Consider the following 16252-nt stretch of genomic DNA (forward strand, 5'->3'; position numbering starts at 1 on the left):
GTTTTCTCCTATGTCTGTAACTCATACAGTCCCTTCAGCTTCTAGTATCTGCGCTAGTGAAATCAGTCCTTCATCCCGTGACCACGAACCCCAGGCTGAGTTATTTGTGCTCCCTGAGGCCTTGCTTCCATTCCCTCAATGTTATCCCCAAAAAGAGGTAGTTGTGGACAAAGAAAAGGAGAATATGAAAGGAGAATCTCTTATTCTTGCAATTTCACCTGTGGAGACTTGATTGGAAAAATAGCTTCTACCAGAGAAACAAAGAAAAATGAAAAGAAGTGACCTGCTGCACCAGAGGTGCAGCGCTTTTACATCGCGGCTCTAGCAGTTAACGATAGCGAAAAGCGTCACGCAGAGCTCGGCCATAGCTCTACTCTGTAATCCTGTGCTCCGGCTAGCAACACGTAGTAATGGCTGTCGCCGAACCATGTCGATATTCTGCAGACTATGAGATCCTAGGCTGTAAAAAAAAAAGTATTTCGAAAAGAAAACTTCATCTTTGGAGAATATTGTGTCGTTTATTAATTATTGTTCAGTTAATATGGTTAGTCATTAGTGTGAACCAGAGTGTAACTGTGAAGTAACGTTATAAATGAATAGTGTAGTGTCTATTAACTGCGGAAACGCTAGCGTGGGAACTGGGTCTGTACAGAGAGAGTGAATCATACGCTCAGAGAAAATATGTAACGTATAATTCGCCTGTTTATGGTACTGCGGAAACAGGAAAAATATTCCGACAGTTCAGTTAAATGAAGAGGTGATTATTTTGAGATTTGAGGATTCTCCAAATATCTTAATTTAATAAATCGCTCTGAAACGTTATTACGTAGTAAATTATTAATAACAGAAAACGCGAAATAGCACGGTTTAATACGGAGACGTAATTGGATATGGCATTTCTCAGCCAATCAGAAGACAATAAGTTCGCACAGATTTTGTGGTCTATCAGATTGCTTTGTGGAGTCTAGAAAAATTTCTGAGCTCAGCTACCAGCACAATAGGACGTGTGTAGCAGGAGCTCTGAACAGATGTAGTAATTTTACGGAATTACAAGTTAAACTTGACAGTGTAGTGCTACAAAGTAATAGCAAAGGAGTGAGGAAGACGAATGCGCGAAATTCACATTATTTCCTGTGAACTGTGGCTTTTGTGCTAGCTAAAATCCGGGTGGCATATTTTTAAAGTCGTTACAGACAGAAAAGTTAACGTTCGAAGATTGATTTCGGTAAAATAAGAGCGAGAATTCTGTCACAGAAACTCCATTTTGTAAACATTTAGGTAACAGAATCGGTTCAATACCATAAGCTGATTATTATTGGTGATTATGGTTGTGAGAGAATGTTGAAACTCTAATTTCAGATTAGCGTGGATTTGGGTATGTTACGTATAAAAGAAGTAGCAGTATATAGAAGTTTTCACTCAACATCTATCCCTTTTCTAATAACTCGTAATCTTGAAACCGCAAAAACTTTAGTGCGACCTACAGTCCCATTTATACAGCTGGTTCTACTACAGGTGGTCCAGGCGAGCAACATTGCTTTGGTTTTCAACAGGAAAGACGTGTGAGTACTGCAGAGGAAGAGAAATTCACGACAAGGTGAGCGGACATTTCCTCTAGGCGACATGTACGTGCGCCGTTGCAAGCAAGAAGTTCATTCATCGTCAGATCAAAACGATGACTTGGTTTAAGAAACATCTCACTATTCTTGGAATGAAAAGTTTGAAGATAATGAGACCATTTTCAGATGTTAGAGATGGTAACATCTTAATTTAGGAGGTGCATGGCAGAAAAAAATAGTCAGGTCGTGACTTGCTAGCTGTTGTGAAGGCGTGTCTTCGTTCTGCCATTAAAGTGGCTCTCTGGAAGCGAGCCACAATGTCCAATGGATTTCCCATGACTGTAGACAATGCTTTTGTCACCACTGCTGATATTAATACAAAATTTCTTCATCCCTTTAAAGACTTACTTGAAAGATTTGAACATGTGATTTATAACAATGTTGACATATCAATACGGCCTTCACTAAGACTGATTTTATTTAAAACTTTGTATTTGGTATATCAGCAGCTAAATGTTGTAGAAATCCACCGTTACTACGATTTGCAGTTATGATTAAACTGATACAATTCATTACCACTCATATTACTGCCTCGGCCAGCTAAAGTCGCCGATTGGGTTGAATAGTCAGTTCGCGAATGAGCTAATTCGTTCAGATCCAATATAACTGGAAGTAATACGAAGTCCTTGAACACCTCCGTCTAAACAAAACGTGTAACCCGACTTCCCGTAACATTTATTGCGGAATAAGTTGCATAGATAATGTTTCAGATCAGTTTCAAAAGATTGTGACCCAGTTAACCTAACACTACGCCACATGTTTCATTAACAGTTGGCTGTACGATGTCGATATGCGGGTTAGTTTATTAATTACAGTAATTAATCAAAACTTGGAGTCCGGAATTACTGAAACAATATAGAGGCTGTAGAGAAACAATGCGCATATCCTCTGCCGAAGTAATACATCTTGCGCTTTTCCAATCCGAATGGGTCCTATCGGGATTCATAAATTGCTAATGCCTGAGACTACATACGAATTCATTACTGTGATGTTTGTACCTCTCGTACTTTGTGTAGTGAATTCGCTTAGGAACAGCTAAATACCGTTTGCTGTAATTCTTGATATTCTATACAAAAGAGAAAAGGGACTAGGTAAATTCCAACCACAATACGTGGGATTTACATGCCTGATACCGTATTTCCAAGGGTGGGTGGAGAACCAGGGAACGTATTCCTTGTGGCGGATCTGCTATTCGATATTCGATTATATGCAAATAAAAGCAGCCGTCTCAAATGGAATACCATTTCCTTAACTCACACCCCCGATATTATCGGATACACTGCCACCGCTATCTCTACCACTTCGATATTGCCCGACGTGAATCTCCCTCGCTGTTGGTAACGCAGAAGACGAATGATTTATGTGCAGGTTTTAATTGAAAATTGATTTGATGTTCTTCTTACCGGATTCGTTTTTTAGCATTGGCAAGGCACCAAAAGATTATTAAACTTTAATACTAAGGTCATTTTAAATCAGAGCGAAAAAGCCAATTAGAGATGCAACGAATACTAGAAACTGATGATTTAGTGAGACATTTCCGGCAGATTAGAGGGACAAAGTAAAGGATAACTAGTATAGAGAGAAATAGGTGTGAACGTTTGACAGAAGGACACTTGCTATTTCCTGTGTTCCGTAACGTCGTAATGTGCCCCGACAGAAACGGGAAGAGTTACTTCATTAACAACTTGGGTGAACGCTACGAAACAGATACTCCAGTATATCTATGCATGTGCTGTATGTTCAGTACAGAAGAAACTCATCCCGACAGATGAAGAACGCCAGTGGATGATAGATATATGTGTCTTTCTGAAGTCACAGGATCTTTTTCTGTGGAGATCGCAACGCAGAATTTTTAGGGGACGCTAGCATTTAGTTTACCGCCATCTTTCGAGAGTAGGCGAATCACAGGTATGAAGGACATGGGAGTATCTTACCGAAAAGACCGTGGAGACAGCTGTCTGTAGTAGAGTGATAGCAGAGCGGCTCGTGAAGCATTGGACTCAGGACAGCAGTGACGGGAGAATTCCAGACACTGGTCCCTGGAGAAGGACTACACAAAAAGAAGATCGCAGGCTTGTTCGATCAGCTCTGAAGAACAGATGATCGAAAGCACATGCAATGTCGTTTGAGGTTACAGGGAGAGTGCCAACACTATCCATCACAAATACACTCATGCTCATAAATTACGGATAATGCTGGAACACGGCGAAACAATGCTCTGGTGGGTGTAAATCACCTCGGGGTATGACCATGCGGTCGTCGCACGGCGGTGCTGCCAGCAGTCCACATATGCAGAGGTGTGTTGGTGCATGTCAGAGTACGGTGCAGCGAGTAAGTGTGCAGACGTTTTCAGACGTGCTAATGGTGACTGTGTGTTGAAAATGGCTCAAAGAACTCATACTGATGACGTTATGAGGGGCGGAATACTAGGGCGACTGGAGGATGGTCAAACACAGCAGGCCATAGCATGGGCCCTACGTGTGCCACAAAGTGTGATTTCAAAATTATGGCAACGATTTCAGCTGACAGGAAACTTGTCCAGGCGCTACAGTACGGGACGTCCACAGTGCACAACACCACAAGAAGACCTGTGTCTCACCATCAGTGCCCGTAGATGGCCACGGAGTACTGCAGGTAACCTTGTTCGGGACATTACCGCAGCCACTGGAACAGTTGTCTTCAGAAACACAGTCTACAGACGACTGAACAGACATGGTTTATTCACCAGGAGATCTGCAAGGTGCATTCCATTGACCCCTGGTCACAGGAGAGCCCGTGAAGCTTGGTGTCAAAAACACACTACATGGTCATTGGAACAGTAGTTATGTTGACGGACGAATCCAGGTATAGTCTGAACAGTGATTCTCTCCGGATTTTCATCTGGCGTGAGCCAGAACCAGATACCAACCCCTTAATGTCCTTGAAAGGGACCTGTATGAAGGTCGTGGTTTGATGGTGTGGGGTGGGATTATGATTGGTGCACGTACACCCCTGTCTTTGACAGAGGAACTTTTAGCAGGTCAGGTGTACCGGGACATCATTTTGCACCAGTATGTCCGCCTTTTCAGGGGTACAGTGGTTGCCACCTTCCTACCGATGGATAATAACACACGGGCCCACCGAGCTGCCATCGTGGAGGAGTACCTTGAAACAGAAGATATCAGGCGAATGGAGTGGCCTGCCTCTTCTCCAGACCTAAACCCCATCGAGCACGTCTGGGATGCTCTCGGTCGACGTATCGCTGCACGTTTTCAAACCCCTAGGACACTTCAGGAGCTCCGACAGGCACTGGTGGAAGAATGGGAGGCTGTACCCCAGCAGCTGCTCGTCCACCTGATCCAGAGTAGGCCAACCCGTTGTGCGGCCTTTGTACGTGTGCATGGTGCTCATATCCCATATTGATGTCGGAGTACATGCGCAGGGAATAGTGGCGATTTGTAGCACATGTGTTTCGGGACGGTTTTCTCAACTTATCACCAATAACGTGGACTTACTGATCTGTGTCGTGTGTGTTACCTATGTGCCAGTTTCGTGTACGAAAAGGGATGAAAGGATAGTGAAACAACCAATAGGTGCTAAATGGTTGAACTTCCACGACTGTTCAGATTCTGTGGGCTTCGGAGGCTTATCTGCTCTGTAAAGTAGGATAGATGGTGATCTGTGGCATCCCTGCCGAAAATGCACAAGCGTTTCGGAGCACATCGTTCATCGTAAGTTGTTGGACATGGCGGTCCGCAGCAAATCACCCCTACCTCTTTACACGTTGATCGAACGCATCGTAAGTTGCGATTGCAGTAGGTACAGGACCGTAGGAAGCGTCGATCAATGAAAACGTGTTGGCTCTTCGGGTGAACCGTCCGCCCCTGGTAGCTGAGTGGTCAGCGTGACGGAATGTCATACCTAACGGCCCGGGTTTGACGTCCGACTGGGTCGGAGATTTTCTCCGCTCAGGGAGTGGGTGTTGTGTTGTTGTTATCAACGTCGTTTCATTCCCACCGACACGCAAGTCGCCGAAGTGGCGTCAACTCTAAAGACTTGCACAAGACGAACTGTCTACCCGACGGGAGGCCCTAGCCACACGGCATTTCCATTTCGGGTGAATCGCATTTTTGCTACACTGTTGGCGTCTCCACAAACGCCGCCATAGAGCTGAACGGCGGCTCAAAACGCACACCGCACCACGGACGAAGGCTGGTGGGAGCAATGTTATGCTGTGGGAGACATTCACTTGCGATTGCATGGGACCTGTGGTAGTAATCGAAGATACGCTGACAGCTGCGAACCAGCTGCAGGTCTTCATGCTTGACGTCTTCCTCGACAGCGATGTCATCTTTGAGCAGTAGAATTTTCCGTGTCTTGAGGTCAGAGCCGTGATAAGTGGTTTGAGAAACATTGAAGTGAACTCCCGAAGATGTCCCGCCGACCAAATTCGTGTGGTGTAAATCCTATAGAACCCATCTGGGTCGCTAACGGGCGTCATCACCACGTAATAAATCAGTGGCCCGTTATTAACGCGGATTAAATGACTGTGCGTAGGCATCTAATGACACATAACTCCACAAACCTACCAAGAAACTGTTGGATAACTGATAAGCCAATCAGTGATGTATTGCGTTCCATAGACGAACATACAAGGTAATAAGCAGGTATTCATAGTGGTTTGGCCCATCAGTGTACGCTTCACTCTTGGGAATTAAGATTTTCTTTCCTTTTGCCTCATATGAGTGAATTGTATGAACATCAAGAGCTCAGATGGAAACCCAGTTCTAAGCAAAGAAGGGAAAGCAGAAAGGTGGAAGGAGTATATAGAGGGTCTATACAAGGGCGATGCACTTGAGGACAATATTATGGAAATGGAAGAGGATGTAGATGAAGATGAAATGGGAGATACGATACTGCGTGAAGAGATTGACAGAGCACTGAAAGACCTGAGTCGAAACAAGGCCCCCGGAGTATACAACATTCCATTGGTACTACTGACGGCCTTCGGAGAGCCAGTTCTGACAAAACTCTACCATCTGATGAGCAAGATGTACGAAACAGGCGAAAAACCCTCAGACTTCAAGAAGAATATAATAATTCCAATCCCAAAGAAAGCAGGAGTTGACAGATGTGAAAATTACCGAACAATAAGCCACACCTGCAAAGTACTAACACGAATTCTTTACAGACGAATGGAAAAACTAGTAGAAGCCGACCTCGGGGAAGATCAGTTTGGATTCCGTAGAAATACTGGAACACGTGAGGCAATACTGACCTTACGACTTATCTTAGAAGAAAGATTAAGGAAAGGCAAACCTACGTTTCTAGCATTTGTGGACTTAGAGAAAGCTTTTGACAATGTTGACTGGAATACTCTATTTCAAATTCTAAAGGTGGCAGGGGTAAAATACAGGGAGCGAAAGGCTATATACAATTTGTACAGAAACCAGATGGCAGTTATAAGCGTCGAGGGACATGAAAGGGAAGCAGTGGTTGGGAAGGGAGTAAGACAGGGTTGTAGCCTCTCCCCGATGTTATTCAATCTGTATATTGAGCAAGCAGTAAAGGAAACAAAAGAAAAATTTGGAGTAGGTATTAAAATCCATGGAGAAGAAATAAAAACTTTGAGGTTCGCCGATGACATTGTAATTCTGTCAGAGACAGCAAAGGACTTGGAAGAGCAGTTGAACGGAATGGATGGTGTCTTGAAGGGAGGATATAAGATGAACATCAACAAAAGCAAAACAAGAATAATGGAATGTAGTCGAATTAAGTCGGGTGATGCTGAGGGAATTAGATTAGAAAATGTGACACTTAAAGTAGTAAAGGAGTTTTGCTATTTGGGGAGCCAAATAACTCATGATGGTCGAAGTAGAGAGGATATTAAATGTAGACTGGCAATGGCAAGGAAAGCGTTTCTGATGAAGAGAAATTTGTTAACATCGAGTATAGATTTAAGTGTCAGGAAGTCATTTATGAAAGTATTTGTATGGAGTGTAGCCATGTATGGAAGTGAAACATGGACGGTAAATAGTTTGGACAAGAAGAGAATAGAAGCTTTCGAAATGTGGTGCTGCAGAAGAATGCTGAAGATTAGATGGGTAGATCACGTAACTAATGAGGAAGTATTGAGTAGGATTGGGGAGAAGAGAAGTTTGTGGCACAACTTGACCAGAAGAAGGGATCAATTGGTAGGACATGTTCTGAGGCATCAAGGGATCACCAATTTAGTATTGGAGGTCAGCGTGGAGGATAAAAATCGTAGGGGGAGACCAAGAGATGAATACACTAATCAGATTCAGAAGGATGTAGGTTGCAGTAGGTACTGGGAGATGAAGAAGCTTGCACAGGATAGAGTAGCATGGAGAGCTGCATCAAACCAGTCTCAGGACTGAAGCCCACAAGAACAACAAACAACGAGTGAATTGGTTGTAATGGAATTTCACTTATGTATTACATAAGAAGTTATTGAGATGGAAATGTGGATAGCTTGGTAGTCTAGCAGGTAGTTGGTGATTTAGTTACTGGGAGTGCGTAATAATAGAACAAGGTAACGTTAGAGGCTGCATTACTTGTCGTAAATAACTGAAGGAAATATAATTTTGTTCATTGCTAGTTTTTTGTTATCTTTTCTGATTGTGGCAGAACGCCAAACATTTTGACGTATACACTATGTGATCTAAAGTATTTTAAGGGAATGTACCTCACTGTTACAGATAAGACCAGAGCTGTTAGTTTAATTTTCCAAGAATCGTTTGTAAGAGTTATTGTAACGGTGTGGAACAAGTCGTTTTAGATTCAGATTTCAGAACCACAGACGTGTATTAGTAATTCCTATCCTCAACTTTTTGCACATTACAAAATCAGAAATTATTATGCGGAGTATAAATAGTTGTCAAAGAGAAATGTTTTCAGTTTCAAATATAACTTTATGTCATACTTTTATGTCATTGGGTAAGTGATCAAAAATTTTGGTGATAGTGCTGAGCGCCACATTTTGTGTTAAAGACTACCTTAAAGGGAGTAATTAATATAACTCTTTCTACCACTATTTAAGTATGTACATCACTGGTTCTTCTGATACTGTGAAGTAGTAGTCAAATTGCCTAGTTCCTTGAACAGATATCTACAAGTTTATCATAGGTGAGTACCAAATATTATTCTTACAGCATTTTTTGAGCAGCGAAGATTTTCTTTCTTAAATACGACATTACTGAATGAAAATACGCTAAACATATCAACTTACTGATTTCTCTGTCGTCAAGATTTGCATTTAGCCGAAAGGCAAATATGATTGAACGAAGTTGTTTTAGGAGTTTCAAAACATGTTTTTTGGAGATAAAATCCCCATCAATATGGGCAAGTAAAACTTTTGAACTTCTCTCTGCAGTTATTGTCCTTTCGCCATGCGTTACACTTATCACTGGTGTTGTAACCCTAGTAGTGGAGAACTGAATAAGTTATATCTTTCTGAAATTGTGAGGGAGCCCATTCGCAGAATAACATTCAATAATACTTTTGAGAACATTATTTGTCATTTCTTCTGTTGCTGTATGCATGTTGGGATTGATTGCAATACCAGTGCCTTCCGCAAGAAAGAAGTAAATCTGCTTGTTGGATGTTATGCGGAAGGTGTTTACACGTATGAATAACAACAGTGGACCTAAGTCTCAGCCTTATGCAAGGTCACATCTGTGGATGCAGAGAGCGTGAAGCATCTGCAAGATGCACGGCATACTCTCAGTGTGTCCGCGCAGAATACAAGATGCTAGCCGGGGAGGGACAAGTCTATCACGGAGGGTTTACTCGCTTCTGATTATGATTCAGGGCGAGCGATGTCGCCGCTGTTGCCAGGATTCGCGGGATGTGGGGCTCATCCGGAGCGAGTGGTGTCGCCGGCGTCTGCAAACACCGATCCGTGTCGTCACGGCTAAAGCATCCAGATCCGCCCCTACTGTGACAACCTGCTGACGCCAGACTGGAGGGATGAAGGAGGCAGCGGTAAGGGGTGGGGGGGGAGGGGGGTTCGGAGGAGGCGAACCTCGTTAGAGGCTTAGAGGGAGGGCGACAACACAAACGACTTTAGGGGGATGCGCACCAGTATTCCAACAGCGGAGAGAGGCGCCAGCAGACCGTTTGCTCTTCTCTAGACGGAAGTGGGTGCACGGAAGCAACCTTTATAGAAATTCAGACACCTGGAATTCAACAAGCAATAAACAAGCAGCATCTCAGACATATATGGAAAGTCTATAGATACAAAAGCAAATTTTCGTATGAAACTGAAAAAAAAATTAGCTTGAGGAACCTAATATGGTAACGATCAAAACGGTGTTGTTGTTGTTGTGGTCTCCAGTCCTCAGACTGGTTTGATGCTGCTCTCCATGATACTCTATCCTTTCCAAGCTTCTTCATCTCCCAGTACTTACTGCAACCTACATCCTTCTGAATCTGCTTAGTGTACTCATCTCTTGGCCTCCCTCTACGATTTTTATCCTCTACGCTGCCCTCCAACGCTAAATTTGTGATCACTTGATGCCTCATAATATGTCCAACCAATCAGTCCTTTCATCTAGTCAAGTTATGCCACTAACTCCTCTTTTCCCCAATTCTATTCAATACCTCCTCATTAGTTATGTGATCTACCCTTCTAATTTTAAGCATTCTTCTGTAGCACCAGATTACGAAAGCTTCTAGTCTCTTCTTGTCCAAACAGTTCATCGTGCATTTTTCACTTCCATACATCGCTACACTCCACACAAATACTTTCAGAGACGACTTACAGACACTTAAATCTATACTCGATGTTAACAAAATTTCTCTTCTTCCGAAACGCTTTCCTTGCCATTGTCAGTCTACATTTTATATCCTCTCTACTTTGACCATTATCAGTTATTTTAATTCCAAAATAGCGAAACTCCTTTACTACTTTAAGTGTCTCATTTCCTAATCTAATTCCCACAGCATCACCCGACTTAATTCGACTACATTCCATTATCCTCATTTTGCTTTTGTTGATGTTCATCTTATATGCTCCTTTCAAGTTACTGTCCAATCCGTTCAACTGCTCTTCCAAGTCCTTTGCTGTCTCTGACAGAATTACAATGTCATCGGCGAACCTCAAAATTTTTATTTCTTCTCCATTGATTTTAACACCTACTCTGAATTTTTCTTTTGTTTCCTTTATTGCTTGCTCAATATACAGATTGAATAACATCGGGGAGAGGCTACAACCCTGTCTCACTCCCTTCCCAACCACTGCATCCCTTTCATGCCCCTCGGCTCTTATAACTGCCATCTGGTTTCTGTACAAATTATAAATAGCCTTTCGCTCCCTGTACTTTACCCCTGCCACCTTTAGAATTTGAAAGAGAGTATTGCAGTCAACAGTGTCAAAAGCTTTCTTTAAGTCTACAAATGCTAGAAACGTAGGTTTGCTTTTTCTTAATCTTTCTTCTAAGATAAGACGTAGAGCCAGTATTGCCTCACGTGTTCGAATATTTCTACGGAATCCAAACTGATCTTCCCCAAGGTCGGCTTCTACCAGTTTTTCCATTTGTCTGTAAAGAATTCGCGGTAGTATTTTGCAGCTGTGACTTATTAAACTGATAGTTCGGTAATTTTCACATCTGTCAACACCTGCTTTCTTAGGGATTGGAATTATTATATTCTTCTTGAAGTCCGAGGGTATTTCGCCGTTGTCATACATCTTGCTGACCAGATGGTAGAGTTTTGTCAGGACTGGCTCTCCCTAGGCCGTCAGTAGTTCTAATGGAATGTTATCTACTCCCGCGGCCTTGTTTCGACTCAGGTCTTTGAGTGCTCCCATTTCATCTTTATCTACCTCCTCTTCCATTTCCATAATGTTGTCCTCAAGTACATCGCCCTTGTATAGACCTTCTATATACTCCTTCCACCTTTCTACTTTCCCTTCTTTGCTTAGAACTGGGTTTCCATCTGAGCTATCAAAACGTAAGTTAATTTTATATTCCGTCTAGATACCACGTTATTCTATTGTTATTAAAGGATTCCAATTCCATTGAACCATCTTCAGATTAGAGTATATCGGCTACAGGAGATGGAGAAACTTATAGAAACATTACAAGATTTCCTGTAATTTCCCCAATTCGATCAAGGTGAACGTTACTGTCTTTCTCTGGCTTACTATCCACATGCTGTGGTTAAAAAATTCTCTCCCACAACACGTTTTAGCGGCCTCTGATATGGAGGTAAGTTCCTTCACCGTGCTACGGACTTCACGATTGAGCCAAATATGCTAATATTAATGCGTGTCCTGAGTTTACTAATTTCTTTTCTCTGTTTTATCATGTCGTCTTCCACCATCAGTGGCAGCCCTCTGTCCAGACGCCCTGTGACAGTAATGAAGTCGAAAGACTAAACGCGTCTAACCAAAACTGTTTAACTGAGGCAGATTGCTCAGCAGTTCCTCCTCTAAATTGTCGCTCGAATTTCAAGTGGACGGATATCGAAATCGGCGACCATGCTTAGGAAAACAACTGAAATCGCACAACAAACTGGACTGTACCGGACAGAAAGGTACACCAATGCTATTCTTATTGATATTAACCAGGACTCCACCAGCTATCTGATAGTGTTGGCGGAAGGTACTTCTGCTACCACTAACTGATCCCCTATTCCGCATTTGCATCTAAATTTATACTTCGTAAGCCACTTTACGGTGTGTACTGGAGAGTATTTTGTGCACCGACATAGCTTCCCCCTTTTCCTGGTCGCTGAAAGGACGATTGCTGCTAGGCCTGTGTGTGAACTCCAACCTCCCTAACTTATCTTCTTGATCTTATCGCAGGATACTCGCATACGTAGGGGGAGCAATACATCGGTTGACATCGGTTGACTGTTAAAGGGACGTCGGTCTCGGAACTTTAACAGTAGACCTTACCGTGATGCAAGACGCCTCTCTTACAGATTCTGCCACTGGAGTTTGCTGAGCAATCCCGTGACGCTTTCGAGCCTACCAAATGAACCTGTACCGAGCGAGGTGGCGCAGTGGTTAGCACACTGGACTCGCATTCGGGAGGACGACGGTTCAATCCCGTCTCCAGCCATCCTGATTTAGGTTTTCCGTGATTTCCCTAAATCGTTTCAGGCAAATGCCGGGATGGTTCCTTTGAAAGGGCACGGCCGATTTCCTTCCCCATCCTTCCCTAACCCGAGCTTGCGCTCCGTCTCTGATGACCTCGTTGTCGACGGGACGTTAAACACCACTAACCTAACCAAATGAACCTGTCACGAAACGTGCTGCTATTCTTTGGGTCTCCTTTATTTCCTCTATCAGTTCTCTCTGATACGGATCCCATACTAACGAGCAACATTAAAGTATTGTTCGAAGGAGTATTTTATACGCTACTTGCTTTGTTGATGGCCTACATTTCCTGAGGATTAACTTTAACAGGTCCTTCCACTTCAAATCTATCCATTCGCATACTCGCAGATATTTCATGGAAGGAATTGCTGCAAGTGATAGTCACGCTCGGCAGTTTGTGATAAAACAAAGGGCTTTTCTGTCTCCGTATTCGCAACAAGTTACATCTGTTTACACTGAGGGTCACTTGCCACTCCATGCTCCAAGCGGCGATCCTCTGTAGATCTTCCTGCACTTCGCGCTACAATTTTCTAGCGTCACGACTTCTCTGTACACAATACCAGCATCAGCGAAAAGCCTCACGGAACTTGCGACGTTAGCTACTCGGTCATTTATATCCAGGGTGGTCCATCAATAGCGACCGCGCAAAATATCTCACGAAATAAGCATCAGACGAAAAAAAAAAATACAAAGAACGAAACTCGTCTACCTTGAAGGGGGAAACCAAATGGCGCTATGGTTGGCCCGCTAGATGGCGCTGCCATACGTCATACGGATATGAACTGCGTTTTTATAAATAGGAACCCACATTTTTATAACATGTTCGTGTAGTACGTAAAGAAATATAAAAGTTTTAATTGGACCACTTTGTTCGCTTTGTCTTAGATCGCGCGTTAATAGTCACAAACGTAAAAGTACGTGGTATCGCGTAACATTACACCAGTGCGGACGGTATTTGCTTCGTGATACATTACTCGTGTTAAAATAGACCTTTTACCAATTGCGGAAAGGGTCGATATGGTGTTGATGTACGGCTATTGTGATGAAAATGCCCAACGGGGGTGTGCTATGTATGCTGCTCGGTATCCTTAACGACATCATCCAAGTGTCCTGACCGTTTGCCGTGTAACGCCGGAAATGCATATCCTCCTATTTCCATCTATTGTACTATAATTTTTTTTCCATGTTTTGTTACCTCAAGATATGACATTTCTGTGTCTTTATATATTGTAATTGTTTTACTATTTGTATATGGCTCTGAGCACTATGGGACTCAACATCTTAGGTCATAAGTCCCCTAGAACTTAGAACTACTTAAACCTAACTAACCTAAGGACATCACACACACCCATGCCCGAGGCAGGATTCCAACCTGCGACCGTAGCAGCTTCGAGGTTCCGGACTGCAGCGCCAGAACCGCACGGCCACCACGGCCGGCACTATTTGTATATATATGCATTTATGTCGATTTATAATTGGTTTGTTTTGTAAATATTATTTGTATTTATGCGCTGGGTCTGGCCTAGGGAAAATTATGCTATCGAACGAATACATCGATAGGTCGTGTGGAGAACCAAAGTGTTTAGGATCTTTGGTAGTGTGAACTCGGTCGCGTGGAGCGCGGGCAGAGGGGGAGTCTGGCGGAAGTAGTGCGGTGGAGCAGGTGTGTTGTGTGACGCTCCCGCGAGTTGCCGCGCTTTCGGGGTTGGGCAGCATGTAATTGCGCTCGACTTGCTATGATAGTTTCTGACATGGTGTCGCGGACGGGAAGCATTAGCTGGCGCACGTCAAGAGCCCGTTTCGCCTGGTGACCGTGTCGAGAAGAAGGCGCGCCAACATCCAGCTTCTGCAACAGCGACAGCCGACAATGAGTGACTGTCGCCACCTCCTCGATCGACGGCTTCAAACCTTCAATCAACCAACAAGGAAGACTGGAAGCACGTAAAGTTTTAGATCTGAATGTCAGATCTCAGCTTTTAAAATTGTTGCATCACAAAATTACAGCAACTTAGCATGAACCTTTGTTGCTCATTGTCCCAATTGCATTACCAAGCAGGGTCCCTTCCTTTTCCGAAATGAACTCGAGTGTCGTTGAAATTCAGACGCCAGCATTAAAGTACAATCATTCCATTTCACTACTTTAATTTCAAAGTTCAGTTAAAGTATTCATAGCTGGCTACAATACTTAGATTACACAAGAACAAATTAAGAGTGCGAGTTTTGTTACCATATTTTAGCTTACCTGTGACTGCAGCTCAGCTTGGTACGTACTAAATTTTACTATAGTTAATTGTTCAGAATCATTTAATTCAAGTTCAAAGTTAAATCTCTTATTTCTAAATTGCGTAGATTCAAGTAGCTTTTGAAATGATTGTTGAGGTGGCCCAAGACTAACCTTATTTTACTGAATTTCGTAGTGCTTCAGAACCAAATCTCACTATTAATTTCAGTCACTAAATTAACTTTCAATTTTCCGGTTTTATTAATTCTTTTGCTAAATTAAGTCAGAGTGTAGCGAAATTTATTACTTCTGACAAACTTTCAGTTTTCACACTACACATGTCAACCTTCAGTTGCCACGCTTCTAGTGCTAATTATATGTGTTATAACCTTTCTTTTTCAGTTACTATAGTAATTGTCCATAGGACTGGCGACCGTAATTTCCCCCAAATCTGAAATATCTAATTACCGCTAGTTAATTGTTAACGTAACGGCCGCACATTTACTTTCTTTATTAACTTTACCCCTTTTCAAAATTAATTTCCACCAGTTTCATTGGCATTTTTCCTTTCATTTAGATGTAACCATTTCCTCCCTCTTTACCGACAGATTAACTTCGGTGACGATTGCTTTTCCCAAATTTCCATTAGGTACACGCGGTTTAATTTTTCACTGTCATTAAGGTCGATAAGTGAGGGGGAGGTTACAGCCGGACGTTATTTAAGGAAGCAGGAAGTGTTCAGCTACACGTGAAACGTCAACCATGACCTGCAACAAATGATGATGTCCAAGTAGGTGTTTTAGGTGCTATCGCGCCTAATCAGCACATCAGTACCAGACAAATTGAGCGAGAATCGGGAATCTCAAAAACGTCGGTACTGAGAATGCTACATCAACATCGATTGCACCCGTACCATATTTCTATGCACCAGGAATAGCATGTTGACGACTTTGAACGTCGTGTGCAGTTCTGCCACTGGGTACACGAGAAATTACGGGACGATGACAGATTTTTTGCACGCGTTCTATTTCGCGACGAAGCGTCATTCACCAACAGTGGTAACGTAAACCGGCATAATATGCAACGGAAAATTCACGATGCCTTCGACAAGTAGAACATCAGCGACCTTGGTCAGTTAATGTATGGTTAAGGATTATTGGAGGAAGGATAACTGGCCCCCATTTTATCGATGGCAATCTAAATGGTGCAATGCATGCTGATTTCCTACGTAATGTTCTTCCGATGTTACTACAAGATGTTTCACTGCATGACAGAATGGCGATGTACTTCCAACATGATGGATGTCCG

At 42.9% G+C, this 16252-nt stretch overlaps 1 protein-coding gene across 1 annotated transcript in view; it reads right to left on the minus strand.

The window, feature by feature from the left end:
- The window catches only part of LOC126154493 (dipeptidase 1-like), a 1598597-nt gene that overhangs the window by 154558 nt on the left and 1427787 nt on the right, over positions 1 to 16252 (minus strand). The gene's annotated exons all lie outside the window — the stretch shown is intronic.

The sequence above is a fragment of the Schistocerca cancellata genome, unplaced genomic scaffold (genome assembly GCF_023864275.1).
Source record: "Schistocerca cancellata isolate TAMUIC-IGC-003103 unplaced genomic scaffold, iqSchCanc2.1 HiC_scaffold_1092, whole genome shotgun sequence".
NCBI lineage: Eukaryota > Metazoa > Arthropoda > Insecta > Orthoptera > Acrididae > Schistocerca > Schistocerca cancellata.